Source organism: Silene latifolia, chromosome 6 (genome assembly GCF_048544455.1).
Source record: "Silene latifolia isolate original U9 population chromosome 6, ASM4854445v1, whole genome shotgun sequence".
In the NCBI taxonomy this organism is placed as follows: domain Eukaryota; kingdom Viridiplantae; phylum Streptophyta; class Magnoliopsida; order Caryophyllales; family Caryophyllaceae; genus Silene; species Silene latifolia.
Genome location: NC_133531.1, coordinates 14,460,358 through 14,480,534, shown reverse-complemented (window position 1 = coordinate 14,480,534; position 20,177 = coordinate 14,460,358). Strand labels below are relative to the sequence as shown.

Below are 20,177 nucleotides of genomic sequence, written 5' to 3'. Positions count from 1 at the left end.
AAAGATCTACCAATTTAATAAATATTTCACATGGGTTCGTATTGTCTTTAGCAATTTAAGTTATCTCTATTTATAGTAACCCAAATACACTATGAGTTACGGTATGTAGAATACTTTGTTTTATTTACTAAATTTTCAACATTTTTATTTTTTGGCAAATTTACTGAATTGTGTCACTATTATTTCAAGGTAAGGTAACTCGTTTTTCATTTTTGTTTGCGTCTAACAACATTTTCTTTTATGTCATTCTTTTGTGTGCGCCACCTTGCAAGGCTAAAGGCTTCTGTAATAAGGGCCTGAAGTTAGGGTCGGACCCAATAATTTATTTGCGGTGTGGCAAAATGCACAAATATGACAAGTCATTAAAGAACATGTATTTATTTGTATTCTAAATTAAAGCAGGTAGCTCATTTCTCACGTTTATTTATTTGTGTTGCTTATTTTTTACAAAAAAAATTGAAATACATTAGACGTAAGGGCAGCTGGTGACTTGGAACTTTGGAAGAGGAAAGCTGAAAAATTTCATATCCCACATCGGCCAGTGTCAGATTAGCTTATTAGCAAGGCGATTTATAAACCAAGGCCGAGCATTAGTGAAAGTATGATCCTTCAGGCAGTACAATGGGATATGAGGAGTGGTCATTTACTTGCTCTTATGCGAGTTGGGTGTTCGCCCCGCCTGTTACGACAATTGGGCACCCTCGATTATACCATCTGATCCCTATTTCTGCACACAACTTATCCTTGACTAAAATAAAAAAATAAATATCAAATTGTTTCATAATCTATTTTAAAATTCGGTCAATTAATCTTTACACCCTTATTATAATTTTTTTTAAATATTTTACACCCTTATAAAACATTTCTGATCAAATTTTGCCCCTTAGTCGGATTCCGGTGTGAAGAAATGGAATATTTCGTCAAATTTTAAATTTCCCCTCTAAAATCCATAATGGAATATTTCGTTAAATTTTAAATTTCCCCTCTAAAATCCATAATTTGGGACGAAAACCCTAATTTCTTAATTTTATCTCACCCTCTCTTTCCTTCTCTCTTGTACCTATTTACTTCTTCTTTCTACCTTCTTTATCTTTCATTCTATCTTTAATTTTATCTATAATGATATAGAGTACTTGACATTTTGAACCTTAGATTATGCATGCTTCCTTTTAAATTTTCAGATTGCTTATCTTTTTTTCCCTTCCAATTAGGGTACTTAGTTTTATTTATGAGTGTAGCTTCCGCTCGAATGACTATAATAGTGGTGTCGCTAAGCTGCAAACTTCTAACTAGAACATGTCCACTCGAATATTACATCCAAATTGTTCAAACTTAAAACCACAACATTGTTTCAAAACAAGCTTAAGTAAATTGTTCAACAAAGACTACATAAACACATTGTGGTGTAGGAGAAGGAAGTCAACCCAAGATAAAAGAGAATAAGAGTATATGTGTTAATAAGTGGGGGTAATATCGTAAATTTAATATGTTTTACACCGGAATCTGACTAAGGGGATAAGATTGATCAAAAGTGTTTATAAGAGTGTAAGATATTAAAAAAATATATAAGGGTGTAAGTTTAGAAAAGTTGATTTTATAAGGGTGTAAAAATTAATTGACCCTTATTTTATTTCTTAATTTTATGTTTTAAGAATGGCACATGGCACATTGGTTTGACCAACATTTGTTAAACCACAATTAACAAATTCTATTTGTAGGTCTTTAATTTAACCGAGTTTCATTTGGAACAATGAAAAACAAGTGTAATGAATAGAGGCCGCCAATACAATTTTTGGCATAGCAAAATCAAGTTCTCTAAATTTATTACATGAGTCCGTCCTTGTTTTGCTAGTCAATAGAGTGTTGTGCACTAAAACTGGAACACCCCGCCATTGGCGGCATTTATAATAGATGGTCTATGTTTTAGGTCGACACGAAAGAAACCCATGCTTTGAGTTGTAAGTTGTAACCACTCCATCTCATACGCAAGGCTCTAATTTTAGCCTTGTACTTCCTCCATTCAACTCCACTCTACCATCTTTCCTTTTTCATCCATTCAATTCCATTCTACCTATTTCCTAAAAAGGAATGCCAAATGACCATTTTGTCCTCATACCCAACTACTTCTACATCAAACTCCACCCTTTTTCCACTCATACCCCACTTAATTACATTATACCCTATTATTTATTTACAATATTTTCCACCCAACCCCACCCTTCTTAATATTTGTGCAAAATACAAATAGGGAGAGTGGAGTTGAATGGAGGAAGTAAGTTGTAACCACTCCATCTTGGTGTAAGTCCTCGATTTGTTTTCAAAAAAAAGAAGAAAAAGCTAGTCCACCCTTGACAGATAACTAGGACTTTTTAAAGTCATAATCATCGCTTTGAGTTGTAATGCTACCCACCTATTGTAGGTGGGTGCTAATTTCATAATTAATTGTATTATAAATCAAAAATCAAAAATAAATCTTTTAATATGGGACAGTGGATGCATAAACGTGTATAAGTTTCTCTAGATCTAGAGAAAACGACATTCCAGAAATAGGCATGAAAAGAGAGTAGAGAACATAAACTTGATTTCTCGTGCATCGTCTCTATTTCTAGTTATTCAAATACATTAGGAGTTACGATATATGTACAATGCTTTATATCAGTTACTCAATTTGCAACGTTTTTATTTTCTAACAAATTTACTAGATTGCGACATTTTCATATTAAGTTAAAGTAACTCATTTTTTTAGTTTTAATCGCGTCTTCAACAACATTTTATTGTTAAATAAGGAGATTAATCTAGAAAAATCTTGATGTAGCTATATATAAAGTCTAACAAAGGCTTAGAAAAATTTAGAATCACACAAAGGCCAGATATCAATCAATACTATATATATATATATATATATATATATATATATATATATATATATATATAGATTTGGGATCCGGTGAGAACCGTCAAGATAATGAGAACTGTGAGAACCACTCACAACCCTTGGATCTAATGCGGAATGGACGACGAGATTAACTCGTCTAACTTAAATATCTCGCACAACCAACTGCCCCCACCCCAAAACCATAATATTCACCTCATTTTACCAAATCATATTCTCACTCATCTTGTTTTCTCTCTCTACGATATCATCGCTCTCCTTCATTTCCAACCACCGACCAGCGCTGTCACCTGCCTACAACGACATGAATTGGCGACGAGACGACAACTCCCACCCAAGAAGAGTTACTCTTGCTGAATTGTTCCTAATTTAGGTAATTATTTCCCCCAAATTTTACCTAATTAAAGAGCTCGAACCCTAATTCGTCATCTTGTTATTACTTTTCATCTTCAACCTTTGAAAATCCTTCATTTCGCTTAGTCGATCATACAACTTGTCTTTATGGTTCGAATATTGCCGAAATCACCAAGAAAGATTCACTGTTTCTGGTATAGAACTTCTCCTTATAATACGAACTCTTTTGATTATTTATTTTTTAAATTTTTGTTTAAAATTAGTTGTTGATGAGTTTTATGAAATTGTTGAAATTTTGATTACATACTCTTCTACAGTTTATAATAGTTTGAAATCTCATTAATTAGCAAGTAATTTTTGGCTTATTCAAATGTCGCTTATTGCGTTTCCTGTGTCGGAATCGATGTTTCGTCGTTAATTAGGCTGGATTGTATGGATTTGTTGCTGAAATTGTTTGTATATCGAGTTTAATCATTGTAGATTTAGCGTAGGCGCTGTGTTTTGAGCTATTAAACATGTCAATATGCTTATATTCGTTCGTTTTTGGAAACTTTAGATTCAAAATTCTCATTACATTTCGAAACTATTTTGATTTTCCCCCTTTTCTAGCTATTTTCTGAACTATTTTTGGTAAAAAGTTCTCATTACATTTCAAAACTTTTCTTTTTGAGCCAAGACCTAGGTCGACATTAGCATAGTCTTATTACCTGAAACTCCTAACAAAGTGAGGTTACAAATGTGCACACACGAATAAGGCAAGGCTTCAAACGTAGTTGATAGCCAGACATGGGTTCTATCTGCTACTCCCTCTGTCTCGGCAAATAATTTATACTAGCTTTTGGATCAGTTTTTAATATAAGCATGTGCAAGTGCGGTAAAAAGTCAAAGACCCACTCTTCACTGCACGAAGAATACTAAGGAAACATAAGTTGTGGAGCCTATTGGTGGGGGTATACAAAAGAGATAGAGCTAGTATATCATGTGTGGGTTGAAGGTGGTGAGACTAGGAGCTAGGCAGGTTAAGATAAACTATGAATTTTTCAATATGACTTTTGAATTGATTCCCACTACTCCTTTGTTTACGAGTCTGAATTTTCTCATCTAACCGAATATCTTTGTTTGGCTATTGGTATCTTATCATTCTGCTATTAATCAGGCGGTCTAGTATGGGTTAGTGAATGAAAGGCTCTTCAGCAGTTTGTTGCAGCTGCATTTTTTGGCAGTGTTGTATAGTGATTACATGTTTGTTTGAAACTGCAACGGTAACCTGTGGTGGAAAATCCTACAAGACACCCGAAATCAGAAAATTTGTAATATCACAGGTGTGTATGTTTGTTAAAATAGTCAAACTTGTTCAAAAAAAATGTGGTTTAGATAGATAGATATAAATGTGTCACGAGCAGTCGAACTTAATATTATTGGTCGAAACCAATACGGACGTACTACCCATTTCAATTATTGTGCTTTCTCAAATTGCATATCTATACAAGGTTTCAAGTTCTGATCGATATTTGCAGAGTTTTAGTTCTAATATAGGAGAACGCATATCTTCTTATATGTCCGCCCTAGAATAATATAGTAGAGTAAGTGACTAATAAGCTCCACGCTGACGTATATCTCTCTAGAGAGGTGCCTTTTAATATAGTAGAGTAAGTGACTAATATCTTCTTTTGATTATTTATGTACATGAAATAATGTTCTATGTGCATGAAATGAGAATCTATGTGCATGAAATAAGATTATATGTGCATGAAATAATGTTCTATGTGAATGAAATAAGGTGTTATGTGCATGATATAAGTATTAAATGGGCTTGAAATAAGATTATATGTGCATGAAATAAAGTTCTATGTGCATGAAATAAGGTTCTATGTGCATGAAATAAGTGCTAAATGGGCATGAAATAAAATTATATAGGCATGAAATAAAATTATATGGGCATGAAATAAGGTTCTATGTGAATGAAATAAGGTTCTATGTACATTAAAAAGTTCCTCAGTTGTATCAGTTGGTTATATTATGATACTAATTACTATTCATTCAGTTGCAAATTTATTTATTTTGGTGATGGATTCTATATGTGACCTTTGTTTGGAGCACCCTGAAGATCATTTTCATCTGTATTTCCATTGTAAGTACACTAAAATTTGCTTGATGTTGATTAATGATTGGCTGGGAATTCAGGTACTTTGAGTTCATCGTTGCAATGATGTGTATGCAATTTAGATGCAGATCTCATATGCAGAAGAAGGTGGTCTGGTGTGTTGTTTGTAGTCTCATTTACGGGATATGAACAACACGTAATGTTTGTAGGGTGCGTGGCTTCTTACCTTCCTCATCCAACTTTGGTGTTGAGTGCAGTGCAGGCTGATGTTAGGACTCGACGACGGCGGAGGGTTTGGTCAGTGAAGATATAAGATGTCAGGGACATGGCTGAGCTCAATTGGTTTTCTATAATGTGTGTTCAATTGGTTTTCTATAATGTGTGTTGAGTGTTAAGTTAGTGTAAGATCATGTAATAGAGAGCTGGTGATGTAGGTTGGCCGTTGGCTATTGGTGTTTGTATGGTGGTGCGCTTGTTGACTCATTAATATTAATTTTTACATTCCACCAAAAAAAAGAACGTTAATTTGATATGTGCATGAAATAAGATTCTATGTACATGAAATAAGGGTCTATGTACATGAAATAAGGTAAATGACCGTGGAGGAGATTTAATGTATTTACCGGCCTCTTTATGTTAAACATCATATAGCAAACATGAGCATTCATTTATATGAATTTCCAGCAGGTTTTGTCTCTTTTACTCTTCTGCTACTCTTTGTTGGGTGTAGTGCTAGACCCATATACAATCCGCATCTTTGTTTAAAGTAAATTAAAGGCTATTAGCTCAATGGTAGAGCATTGTGCTAATTTTGCACAAAGATATGGGTTCGAGTCCCATATAGCCTATAAAATTACAAATTCCATGATTGCATCTTGTCAAAGACGAGATTCAAGCGAAACAGCCCAGCTAAGATTAGGCACGCCAAAACCATATATACATTCATACTTTTTTTGGTCTTATCTACAACGATTTCAGCAAAAAAAGTGACACTCTAGACCGTTCAAAATTTTCATAAGTTGTAGAGTTTCCCAGTGATAGCGAATCCAATCCATATAGTTATGGTGAATCCTTTCTTCGTCTAAGCGGCCATCAAAATCAACTACGACGGGTTTCAGGTTGGATATTTCCTATGTTCATAATCGGTGGTATCACAAACAAAATAAACACCAACATTAATCATTTTGAGATTCAACAAACATAAAGAAAGTACATGTCTCATTACACTTATTAGGAAGTTTAAACCCTCGATGAGCGACATTCGACAACTAACGTGCTGGTTAAGCCAATATGGGAGTTGAACCCACATCTTGTGCATTGCACAATACTCTCCCATTTGAGCTAATTGACTTTCAAAATAAGTAAAACGTAATGGTGCATCTAGTGCTCTACAGAACAAGCCTAATGGGCATGCAAATTCTTCTGCCGAGAAAGATTCTTCTAATGATACATGGTCACATAACCTTCAGAAGAAGGAATCTGGGGAATGTGATGGAAATATCAGCCATGTTGTGAGTGAGCAGGTGAATGGAAATGGTATATGTTCTCATGACAACCGAAGCTGTGTTTATGGGAAGTAGAATACTATCGAGAGTAGCCGGGATGTGGGAAACGGAAACAACCATATCGAGAATGGGTATGTTGGCTCTGAGAAAGATCTGCACAAAGACAACACTCTGAAAGACAAGATTGTTGGAAAGATGTCTGTTAATGGTGACGCCCATAGTGGTTTGAGTAATGGGCGAGTGAGTGTTTCTGGCACCAAGCGAAAGTTGGAAGATAAGGATACTTGCATTTTGCTCGCCAAAGAAGCTCATTCTCGGACTCAAGTTGAACATTTTAAGGAAGTGTATGTATCTTAAGTCCTCATTTCTGTCTCCTTATTCTTTTACGACCAAAGATCATGTGGTACATGTATAAACAAACTTCACCAAAAGAATTTTACTTTTCTTAACCTTCCTCCTTAGCAAAGTGTATGCATTTTCAACTGTGCTCTTAAGTTAAGCGAATATGTTTAGCCTGACAATTACTGTCAGTAGAATTTAATTTATTAAGAAAATTATTTTTTCCACAATGCATCATATCTCAGAAGAGCAGAGATTAATCCTAAAAATACTACTACTAAAAGTATTGATGTTATACGAATGTTTGTTAAAATCATCCTCCTCCATTTTTTATTCCTTCATTTCTTTCTTGTTTTCTTCCTATTCTCAACTAACATGCACATACAAACTCTTGTTTTCTTCCTATTCTCAAGCTAACATGCAACAAACAGATTTAGACTACCGAGTTCACAAAATTGAACTCCAAATTTCATGATTTCAATCAATTAAATTCCCAATTTCATGATGTAGTGATTTCAAACTCGAATTTCAATTGAGTGTCCAGTGGCTAGCGAGCAGACATACATCAGCGTTCAATTTCAATTATGTACTCCAATTATAAGTATATAAACTCGAATCAACAATTCATTAACCCTAATTTGTTGACGAATTAACAAATTTGAAACACACAAAGTCGAAATTAAGGGAAATTAATAGAGAAATTAAACAAACCTCATTGAATTTTGATGTACGGTGAAATATGGATCGATTTCCGTCTCCATTAATGAAGGAAGCAGTAGAATATTGAAGATTGTTCTTCAATTTGAGGAAGCAGTTTTATGATGGGAATAGAGAGAGAGAAAAATTGGAGAGAAAACGTAATGTGCGTTTGATTTTAGTTTTTGCTGAGTTAATATCCGTCGTCCGTGTTATTAGACATCTAATAGCTGTGGGTGGTTCTCACAGTTCTCATTATATTAGTGGTTCTCACCGGATCCCGACCCTATATATATATATATATATATATATATATATATATATATATATATATTCCAGAAATCAAGGGACTTCAATGTAATTAAATAAATCTATACAACTTAATTATACTATATAGTTTTTAATCTATAGCACTGTGTGATGGACCCGATCAAGGGACTTCAATGTAAATATTATATAGTTTTGGTTGAAGTATAAATTTAGAGAATATCAAAATATGGTGATTTTCCTTAAAATAAAAATGTCCCACTTATGTTATTAATTAATATTAGTATCATCATATAATTACACAATTATTTAGCATACACAAATACAATATAAGTAGGTTATATTTTGGAAACTATTAAGAGGTAAATAAATCAAGCTAATTTCCAAAAGATATAATATTCTATAATTATTTCGATTTGATTTAATGCATATACGGAGTATGTTTTATATTTATATAAATATATAACCTCTTAAAACTGTGTGGCTAAGTAATAAAAATAATTATGTTAGTAGTAAAAAATAATTGTACTAACCTTGGATATAATAATATGTTAGTAATCATTCCTTTGAATAGTCAAAGTAACTATATTCTGTATTAGCAAGGGGAGTAGTGAAAGTGATGCGTGCCTATTTCATACAATTGTTCTATTCATTTGCACGCATTTCTATGCTTATTTAGTAGCGCCTGGCTACTATTTTCCCATGAATCGGCTACTTTGGGTTACTATGCATTTTATGCAGGTTTGGACCCAAGACGAGCTAAACAAGCCAAAACCTGTTCCCGGTATTGCATTTTTTATATTGGAAGAGTTGGAGCTCGGAAATTGTCGCCTCGAGACGCGTGAGAAAATGAGGAAGCACTTTTTGAAGAGAAGAGTCGTTGCTGAGTTGTGACTTTAGTCGATCGACCAGTTGTTTCAGTCGATCGACTAAAGTGAATTTATGCTGAAGTTGGTTTAGTCGATCAACTAGATTTTCAGTCGATCGACTAAATTCCAGAACAGGCCGTGTTTGTTTAAGTTTTATTTCGGCGCATTAGTTGGTTGTTTAATAATTTTCCCTTATTATTATTATTTATGGAGAACTCAGAACAATATTAGGTTATCTTTACTTTGGCAAAAACACTGTTATACATTGCTTTCATTCGAGAATTCCGGATCTTAACCTTGTAATTTTTCTTTTTGTGGACAGCGGGGGGCCCACGGGGGCGCTTGTGAGGAAGAGAACAAGCGTTTGCATTTTTGTTGGAGTCGCCACCAATTTTTACGGGAAATTGGAATCGTTCGAATACCTCATGTCATGTCAAGACACAAAGTAGAGACATGAACACTAAGCAATCGTTACCCTTAGCATTCTATGTCTAGAATGACTCTCGTGGATGCCAATGAACACGGATGTTCACAGAAGATCTGGGTAAGGGGTGAGGGTATGTATTAGGAAGCTCTTTTGATCGAACACCTAATCCCGCCCGCCTCGATAGCGGCCTCTACTAATGATTAGGGACATCATCTATACTTGATATATCGTCGATTATATGCATGCAATGCAACATCCAAGTTTTAATCCTAACATGTGAAAATTAGGCTAAGTCGGTGAGACACGTAATTTAACATACAATTGGGTCGAAGTAGGGATTTAATGCTCAATTACATGTGAAAACATACAAATGATACCAAATACAATGATAAATACAATAGGAAAATTACGATAATGAAAATTACAATAATTACAATGGATTAGGCGATTTATGTCGAAAATACCTTTTAAACGGATAATTTGAGAAAAAGAATAAAAGAATGAATTAACGAACAGATCAGTAGGCGATAATACGGTTAGTAGTCAATTATACGTAGGCTAATGAACTAGGTCAAGCAACAACGGAGTTCAGAGGCAAAACTCAACCTGGAACAGGCGTAGCAGGACTGCGCCCTTTGGAAGAGACGCAGCAGTTGCTGCGTCTGTTCCAAGGGTGAGTTCTGGCTGTGAAGCCGGAACTGCAAATCGTTAATGTAAATCAGTGATTTTAATGGTTAATTAATAATATTTACTCGGATGAAAGTGATTATCAGGTTAATTACATGTGATTGATGGTCATAAAAGCAATAAAACATGGATGAGACGTATTAAAGACGGATTATTTGCATGAATGAATGATATTAATTTACAAACTAAACTTATTAATTCGGTTAAACAAGTTAGTAATGACGAATGAACGATGGGGACGATGAATAAAAGATGAAAAATATATCAATGACGAATTCCAAAGATTCAACATGGATGAATTGAACCTCTAAAACCCGGATTGATTTTAATGACTAAAACCCGCAAATATGAGATTATAAGGGATTTAAGTCGGATTTAAAGACGAATTAAACATGTTAATGAATGAGCAATAATATACAGGTGAAATTATTATGATTGTGTCAAAGAATTAATGAAAACAAACAAGAAAACAAAAGACGAACGAATTACAGAGGACGAAGGAAGAAGAAAGGAAGCAGGAACTGCGGCAGCCTCACGAAGAGGCGCAGCAGTTGCTGCGTCCTTTCTCGACGGTTTGCCTTCTGGAAATCCGTAAAAAGAGGTTTTAAATCACGGTTTTAGAAATCGGTTTTAAGAGATGTTTTCGACATAAACCTTACATTAATGATACAAAAAGTAAAGAACAATAATAAAAGATAAATTATACACCCTCAGACTTACATGTTTGACGAAACGAGAAGGACTAAGTTATCGATTAGCGATGCTCGACTCGAACTATAATGCAAATATGAAAGTGCCCTCGTAAGAGGAAAACGATTAGATTAATTATGTTGATTGATTGTGGAGTTGGTCAAATTGGTCGGTCATGCAAACGAGGCTGGTACTCAGAAGGATCCGAGCTTACGTGGTCGAATGTTCAAGCACGTAGACGCCAAAAAGTAAGAACAAAGGTCTAGAATGCAAAGGGAGAAGAGAAGGGCGAACACTCGCGTCAGAAATATGAGGAGCGAAGGCTCCTATTTATTCTAATCACGTGAAGAAATTAGGGTTTCGGATAGTCTTTGGAAGTGAATCTCGGAAAGATATGAGAAAGATACGAAAAATACGCAGAAAAGGACCTGGGAAGAGGCGCAGCAGCCACTGCGTCTCTTGGAAGAGGCGCAAAGACTCTTGCCGCGTCTGTTCCCAAGTGGTTTCCTCCTGCGGAAGAAAGATTTCCGTGTTTAAGTTATGGAAGGACGGAATAATTTGGTTTTTCTTAATATTTTATGTGAATATTACGGGAAATTGTTTACCAAAGGATAAAGATTGTGAAATATTTGTAAAATATGGAATAGAAATATCCGGAACGTTCCAGAACATTCTGACTCGGGATTTAACGGTTATCAGAAAATGAAGACGGTTTTAGGCCCGGACTCCAAATGTACTCTAATTATCACAAAAACGACGATATCGGCGCGTAGATGACAACTAAGAGGTAGACATTAGTATTTGAGCAATCACTTGACGATAAACTTACGAACTGTCACAAATCGTTCCGCGTAGCAAACATGCGGCCCAATCATCACCGGGTGGTTTGCGAGAGGTGCAGAAATGAGGTATCTACAGAGCCCCCACTTTGACCGAGGCTTGGACAAGGCGAAAGTCAAAGTATAGCCATCAGGTCAATCGAAGATTACAACCTGACGACTATGGCGACGCGAGGCAGCTCAAAGGATCTGAGCCAAGGACCTGTCGTCGGGAACATTTTAGAGTCTGTCGACTATCGGGGAGGGTCGTTTAAAGTCCATTAGACTACGTAAGGAAGCTCGCCAGCCATAAGAAGAGACCATACCTGAGACTTCTTTCTTGAGATGCTTCTGGAGGTGCATAGGAGCTAAGGTTAAGTGTAGGAGCTAAGGGTAAGCGTAGGAGCTAAGGGTAAGACCTAAAACAAATATAAGGATTGTGCTATGGTGTGGGACCCTAAAGGAAAGCATCGGTGGGAAGGAGGTCAAATATAAGTTTAAATTAAAGGGGTAACCAAGGTTTGAGTGTAGGAACTCTATTGGTTTGGGAACTTATGGATAACGACACCTTCGTCGCTTCCGAGGGGAAGCAAGAAATGTTGTGAGTAGCAGGACACAGGCGGGAACTGCTGGGAGAAATCCGTTCGTGTTCAGCTTCGAACAAACTTCGGAAAGGAACAAGGGTTGATGTTGACCTCCATGTCTCAAGAGGGAAAGTATATCCGCTTACTCTCGTTGGGGAACATAATCGGGAATTAATCTCCATGTCTCGAGAGGGAAAGTATATCCGCTTACTCTCGTTGGGAAATATAATGAAGGCGTGTCGAAACACCTGTGAAGGAATAGATGCTCGTTGCGATAAGCAAGGGTCTTGGAAGCAATAAATATCGTGTAATAGTCTACTGCGGGCCGAAACGAAAGATAATCGTCAAACGGACCAAAAGGATAAAATAGCATCGGGGAAGAGGCGCACCAAAGATGGGCCCACAAATAACGAACTCGTAACGAATTTTTGAAAACTCGTATGGAGGGAACACCAGGAAGAGGCGCAGTAAGAGCTGCGTCTCTTGGAAGAGGCGCAACGCCTGCTGCGTCTATTCCTGAAGGCGGCTTTTCTGCGTAAAAACGCGATGATCAGAGGGGTTGTGTTCATTTATTCGAAACATAAATCCTCTCTTTCTCTCTCAAATCCTAACCATTTCCCCCAAGGTTTGATCCAAAATCTTGCATTAATCATGACTAATCGAGGTATGTGTTTCATTCTTGCATTAATCTTCTGTATTTGTCCAATTTTGGATCGAAAAAATTAGGGTTTATGACCCAATTAATCGAAAATTTGGGGCTTTTCCCCCAAATGCATTTGCCTTGTGAAATTGACATTATAAATGGGTAATTGGTAGTATAAGGAACATAGCCATGTATTTGTCTCGAATTTTCGTTGAGTTTTGAGCATTTGAGTGAATTTGAGACGGTTTCACAGCTAAACCGTAAATTGCTTCGAAAATAGCCTTAGGATTGCCCATTTGCGATGAAACTTGATATTTGGGATCCTTGAATGATGGGTAAACTTCCTACCATCTCGGAATTTTGGTTTGTGACGGCTTTTTCAGGATACTTTTTCTAGGGCATAAATCGCCGTTATAACGAAATGCTGCCGAAATTTCGACTTGAACCCAAGACTAGGCTTCAAATTAGGCTTGACTTGACCCAAATTACCACATGAGTGATCGGGTTTGTGAGAATATGGCCAAAGATGACGAGAAAAGAGCGGTTTCAGGGCTTCCAAAGGCTCGAAAATCCCTTAACCAAGGCTCGTCGTCACGTGACGCGGCCTAAATATACTTTAATGTTGCAGGTGATGAGGCTTCTACTTCTGGGAGGACTCCCATGGAGATAGACACTGCTGTGATCGAGGAGGCTTTAGAACAGGCCTTCACCGCCGCGGTGATGGCTGCTGGGGACGAGGTCCATGAGGAGGAGGCTGTTGAGGAGGAGGCCCCGAGACGGGCCAACGTTGGACGAGGAGGTCGTCAGCTGAGGGGAGCACCCGCGTGGGCTGAGACCTGGGAGAGTAGGCACTTGCTGTGGGCCGCAGAGGGTCATATGTCCTACAGGACGGTGAAGAGCTTGGTAAATAGGAATTCACTACTCATCACCCATCTTCTTTCATTCATTTGTTCATATCTCTTCCAATTTTTTTCAAAAACTAAAGATAGCTTTTGTTTCAAATCATAATAGGAGGCCGGGAACATCAGGTCGTTCTCGGGTTACACGACAGCGATGGAGTTCTACGAGCGGCTGTCGGCGGAGGAGCGCGCCATGATCGAGCGTGGAGCGTTCGGTGCCTTGGTGCAGGCCTGAAGGGATATCGCGAAGAGGAAGCTGCGGGCTAACCTTAGCCTGGTCCGCGCTTTCTTGGACCGATTCTGGGATACGACTTCCACGTTTCACATGCCTTTTGGTGAGGTGGGAGTCACTCTGGAGGACTACGACATGATTTCTGGTCGGGACTGAGGCTATGGAGTGGCCGGAGACTGCTATGAGGGTGGACTCGGCCGAGGCTAGGAGGTTGATAGGCTGGAACTTGTCGCCGAGGGCTGTCACAGTGCCGGGTTTGGTGCCTAGCTCCTACGTTCGAGACTACTTTGCGGGAAAGATCCCGGCGCTGGTGACGATTGACGGGAGGGAGACGGCTCCTCCTCCCTGTACAGCTGAGCAGAGGGTTCGTTTGTGGCTCTGGTGGTTTCTGTCTTTGATCTACCTCGGAGACAAGGGAGAGAGGCTGTCGACGAAGCTTCTTCCCTTCCTTTCTGACCTGAGTTCCCTAGGGCGTTGGGACTGGGTCACTGCTGGTTTCGCGGTCCTCATCCGCTTCATGAGGGCCATGGTTCGTCCGGAGTTGATGGAGAAGGGGACTTCTCCTGGCGATGTCGGACCTGGACTACTACTGGAGGTATGAACTTTCATTTAGACCAAAATCAATTCCTTTCCTTATCCAAACACGAAAGATCGTTATTGACTATCTTGCTTTACAGGCGTGGGTGTACTCCTACTTTTCGGGCCTCGCGCCCAAGAGGACGGAGCCGCTGGAGAAGGCCTATCCCGTGGTGAGGAATTGGGTAATGTGCAGGACGAAGAGCAAGCGTTCTTCTCACGGTGTCTACCGGCGAGACGTGAACGCTCTTCAGCTAGACATCGTAAGCATTTCACTTATATTCATTTGATTCTATATTGCCTTTAAATTGATCATAAGAATGATTCCTTTGTTTATCTTGTCCCAGTGGGTGCCCAGGCCTTGGGCGGAGTACGCTGACGCGCCTCCTTTTGTGGTTGAGATCCTTCGACCTAGGAGCTCGAGCCGGCTGCTGTTTGAGGACGTCGATGGGTCATGTGTGGTACTTGGGCGAGCGCTTGGCTCGTCAGTGCTGTCGGGACGTGTTGACGGTTCCCGTTGATCCTCCTAGGACGATGTTCAGGGAGCCTTCTGAGGCAGAGAGGGAGGCTGACTTGGCTGGCGTCGGTGGTGACGCCCTCCTTCTTCCTGGCGAGGACTACTCGGCGTTCCTCTACGGGAGGTTGGCGTACTGGCCGGTAGTGGTGAGTATCTCTACTCTTCTTATTTACTTGATTTTGAAACTACGATGAAAGATCACCGATTAATGAGAAATATTTGGTTTTGCAGGAGGTTGAGGCGGCGGGCATCGAGCCCCCAGAGTACCCCGAGACCCTCGAGTACACTGACGCGACTGGGAGGACGACGATCTCCGAGCTACGCGACTTTGACGTGGCTGTGACAGATGCTGGCCTGGACGACTGGCAGCATCTGATTCGGAGGGTAAACCTCTAATTTTGTGTGATTTTTGTGTAAGAACACATTTGATTGAGTTTATTCAATTATTGAGGACTTCTTTTTGAAAATGCAAGTTGCACCGTCTCGGTTCGTGGCGTTATGGAGGGTGGCCAACCGGCTGCGAGCTACTGCCGTCGAGGCACTTGTCGGTGGTCGAGGCCGTCAGGTATGAACCTTGTGCCTGTTTCATTTTTGAATTTTGATTTTCCAACTTTTCTTGAAATGATTGACATGATTGACATGAGCCCATTTTGTTGTTTACAGGGGGACCGCGAGCTGGAGCGAGAGTTGGCTCAGTCTCAGGAGGAGACTGCTCGCTTGTTAAGGGAGCTCGAGGTTCGAGACGCCGAGATTGCTGCTCTTGCGGCAAGGGTTTCAGAGCTGGAGAACGACCAACAGTAGTTTTGTTTTAGTTTTTGTTTGTTTGTTGGCTGTATTTTGCACAGTTGTACATTTTGGACCTTCATTTTGAACATTTTAGACTTTGTTTAGGGCTCGAGCCCCCAGTTTGTTGTACATTTCCCCTTTTTGGTTGTATATAAGATGTCCTGAGTGCCTTTGTTGCTGGGTTGTGCTGCTTGTATCTGTAGGTTAGCTTTGAACAGGTTTGGTAGATGACGGTTTACGCCGTCATGCCGCCGAAATTTACATAGAAATCACGCAAAACATACATATGGCCTTGATTAGCGCAAAACGAGTGACTCAAAAGAATGCAAAAATGCAAAAATTTTGCCGGAAATGACCGGATGGTAGGGAGGGTTACCCCCTAAAAAAAAAGAAAAAAAAAATCTATAAGTTAGAAATGAGATGATTAAAAAAAGAAATGTAATAAATTTAAATTTTGAAATGACTTATAATGAGAATTATTTCTTAAAATGAATTATATCCAAATGAGAGTTACTTCCTAAAATGAATTTGTACGAGTGTGGTGAAATGACGAAAATGTCGATGTCGTCTCGAAATGCGTGCCCGCGAAAGTTAGGAAACCCGAAATATGGTAACCTCCACGTATTTACCAAAATAATAACCCGTAGGAATAAGAAATTATTCGTCATGGAATTAGGAAAGATCCAACGCGGAAAATCACAGAAGTCAAGCTGAGGAAGAGGCGCAGCATGAGCTGCGTCCCTTTGAAGAGGCGCAGCAGGTGTTGCGCCTGTTCCCAGGTTGTTCTGTTATGGCGGATTTTTGGAAACAGAAATTAGTATCAATAGAGACGTCGATGGAGCTTTTATTCACACAATTCTTCCGTCTCTTCTTCGTCTTATTACATAAAACTCTCAAAATAATCCTTCGTCATGAATACTTTAGAGGTTCGCGTAAAAGAATAGACCAACGAATTTTCCAACATGGAGAAATATGATATGGGCGCCTATAATCTTGGATCACTGCTGAGTTTGAAGCTTATCAAGGTTGTCAAACCGTTCTTGGATGCTTGTCTTGATTATTGGGACTCGAATTACCATGTTTTTGCGTTCCCTGGAGGCAATATTTGCCCATTTCCTGAAGAAATTGCTGCGATTGGTGGGTGAGACCCTGAACACCTGCCTGCCATTCCTTCTACTTCGCAAGGGTACAAGAGCAAATTTAGAGACTTGCTTGGGTTGACTAGACTCGAGGTGGACTGTCTAGTGACCTCGAAGGGAGTGCGAATGTTGGACTTCATTGACCGATTTATTAACAGGGCTGACCCCACCGTTTCTTATGTTGCCAGGCGAAGGGCATTTGGGTTTTGCTTGTTGCATGTGTATGTCTTCCAAGGGCATGTTGATGAAGACTTGAGAGGTGATCCCCGTCTTCTGGGCCTTGTTGAGCAAATGGAGCTGCGCAGGAGCCCAGATTGTTTATGCTTAGGAGAGATCCTGTTGGGCTTGGATAATAGGAGAGCCAATCGTGACCTACCGTATTTGGGAAGTCCTGTCATTCTGCAGGTAAAAGAACATTTCTTTTTTTTTTTTTTTTTTTTTTTTTTTTTTTTTTTTTTTTTTATGTCTAATACCCGCTTTTGGTAGGTTTGGCTTATGGAACGGCTTCGATTGATCGAGCCCCCAGTTCATGTTCCTTCTTATCATGCTCGTTCAATTGCCATGAGGACCATGCTTTACATGGTGGATTTCACCCGAGTCTGCAATTATTGGGAGAACAAACTGAAGAGTGACGATGGCCCGTTGATTAGGTGGATTGTGCCGTGGTGGCATCTCATATCTGTCACTGGAGTGTCTTCTTTGGATCCTACTCGGTCCGTGCGCATTCCTGTCCTGGAATTTATGGTGTGCATTTTCCCGGAAAGGCTGAGGAGACAAGTTGGACTAAAACAGACAATCCCGAAGCTTGATACTGTCTCGCAGACTGCTGTGGCGCTGACTACAGAGAGCCGAAGGGAGTGGGCCATTAAATGGGCTCAAAGAAATGTATGGTTCTTGAACTCTTCTGCTAATGCCTTATGGGTGTCGGATTCTTATCTGCGATGGAGGAAAGCTGCTACTCCGGAAGAGCGCGAGAGATTGAGGAAGCGCGAACCCGTTGACTACAAGGCGCGCGAGGTGGAGAAAGAGAAAGAAAGGCATTTGACTGAGGGAGAGGAAGAAGCCGGGTTTCGAGTTGTTCGTCCTTCGAAGAAACCGAAGACTTCTCCTGTCGTAGAGATGGTGATTGGCAAGAATGGGAAGTCTAGGCCTCGAGAAAGACCTTTGGTGATTAGGTCCGAAGTGGCGCAAGAGCGTCCGGCTCGAGGTCGTGACAAGAAATATGACAAGAATGACAAGGGCAAAGGGAAGATGGAAGAATAGCCCGAGTCGTTATATATTATTTATTATTATTATTATTATTGTTGTAATAAAAAGGTGGGTTTTTTAGAATCCTAGCCTATTCTATTTTTATTATGTAGCGTACTATTACTATTAGAAAATGAATGAAATAAAAAAGGTTATATGGTTATGAAACCGTTGTGATTTTCTATTTATTATTCTTGTCGAATTCCAAATGCAATGCAAATGTCCTTCTATTTACATTTTTTTTAAAAAAAGTGGGTTGTATCCTGTAAAGGATTGCCTACGTATTCACTTAAAAAAAAATGAAATCAAACCCTTGCGCGTAGTTCGAGTAAATGTAAAAGAATAATTGTTCTAAGCAAGAGCTTGTAGTGAACTTAGAAAATAAGCATGAGCTTTTGCTTACTCTGAAGGTGCAAATTTAGTTTATTTGATGATATGAGGACGACAAAAATTGCCAAAGTGCAAGAGCAAAGTGACACTAGCTTATTTCAGCTTGGCCAGGGGCCGTTTATTTAGTGCCGCAAGAGCGACACGTGAGGTTACGCGAGGCGCGTTTTTGTTCCTATTCTAGGCATAGTACCGTTTTAGTTGGTCGAGGTTTGTTAGGTTGGAAAACTCATTCCCATCTAGGTCTGTGATTCTAACCGCACCCCCTGGAAGTATAGACTTGACTAAAATGGGTCCGGCCCAATTAGGTTTGAATTTTCCCCGTGGGTCAACAGGTAGAAGAGCTCTAACCGATTTGAGTACTAAGTCTCCTTCCTTGATGTTTCTTGGCCTAACCCTTTTGTTGAAAGCTCGTTTGATACGTGCTTGATATGTTTGGACATTATGCAAGGCGTGTAGCCTACGTTCATCCAGGAGGATGAGTTCTTCATATCTATCCCTCTTCCAATCGGCTTCTGGGATTTGACTTTCGAGTAGAATACGCAAGGATGGTATCTCTAGCTCGACTGGTTGTACAGCTTCCATGCCGTAAGTCAAATAGAAAGGGGTAGCCCCAGTGGGCGTCCTAACAGATGTACGATATCCCCATAAAGCAAAGGGTATCTTGCTCGGCAATCTCGATAGTTGTCAATCATTTTCTTGAGAATTGTGACAACGTTCTTATTTGCTGCCTCTACCGCGCCGTTAGTCTGTGGCCTATAGGGCGAAGAGTGGTGATGCCTAATCTTGTATTTGGCTAGCAATTGCTCAGTCTCAGCTTGGAAATGTGATCCATTATCACTAATGATCTCATGTGGGCAACCGTATCGACAGATGATGTTGTTTTGTATGAACTTTGCCACATTTTTAGCCGTAAGACTAGTGTAGGAAGCCGCTTCTACCCATTTGGTGAAATAGTCGATTGCCACTAGGATGAAACAAGGTGACCTCTGTTCGCCCGGGGTTATCTTCCCGATTATGTCGATTCCCCAAGCAGAAAATGGCCAAGGAGATGTCATCGTATAGAGCAATGAAGGAGGGACGTGTTGTACATTCCCGAAGATTTGGCAATTGTGGCAATGTCTTACGTATTTGATGCAATCGGATTCCATTGTGGTCCAATAGTACCCCAGACGTGTGATTTTCTTTGCCATCATGGACCCACTCATGTGAGGACCGCATTCTCCATCGTGGACTTCTTCCATCACTTTTCGTGCTTGTGAATGATCAAGGCAACGTAGGATTACACCAAGAGGTGTTCTTTTGTATAACTCTCCTTGCATGAGAACGTATTGGGAAGCTAGCAGGCGTATAGCACGTTGTCCCCTCTTGTCCATATCGGGTGGATAAGTACCGTTGAGCTTGAAATTCAGGATTGCTTGGAACCAGGGTTCCTGTGCGATTTCCTCTTCATCGGTGATTTGGTGTACATAAGCCGGCTCTGACCGTCGTTCGATGCACAAAGGCATTTCCATCAT

The 20,177-nt window shown here is 39.5% G+C and overlaps 1 non-coding gene across 1 annotated transcript; it reads left to right on the top strand.

Moving 5' to 3' along the window:
• The first annotated feature begins 623 nt into the window (after positions 1-623).
• Positions 624-722, top strand: LOC141589015 (small nucleolar RNA Z279/snoR105/snoR108). The gene has a single exon (XR_012519975.1). It is a non-coding gene; the product is annotated as a small nucleolar RNA Z279/snoR105/snoR108 (small nucleolar RNA).
• The last annotated feature ends 19,455 nt before the right edge of the window (positions 723-20,177 follow it).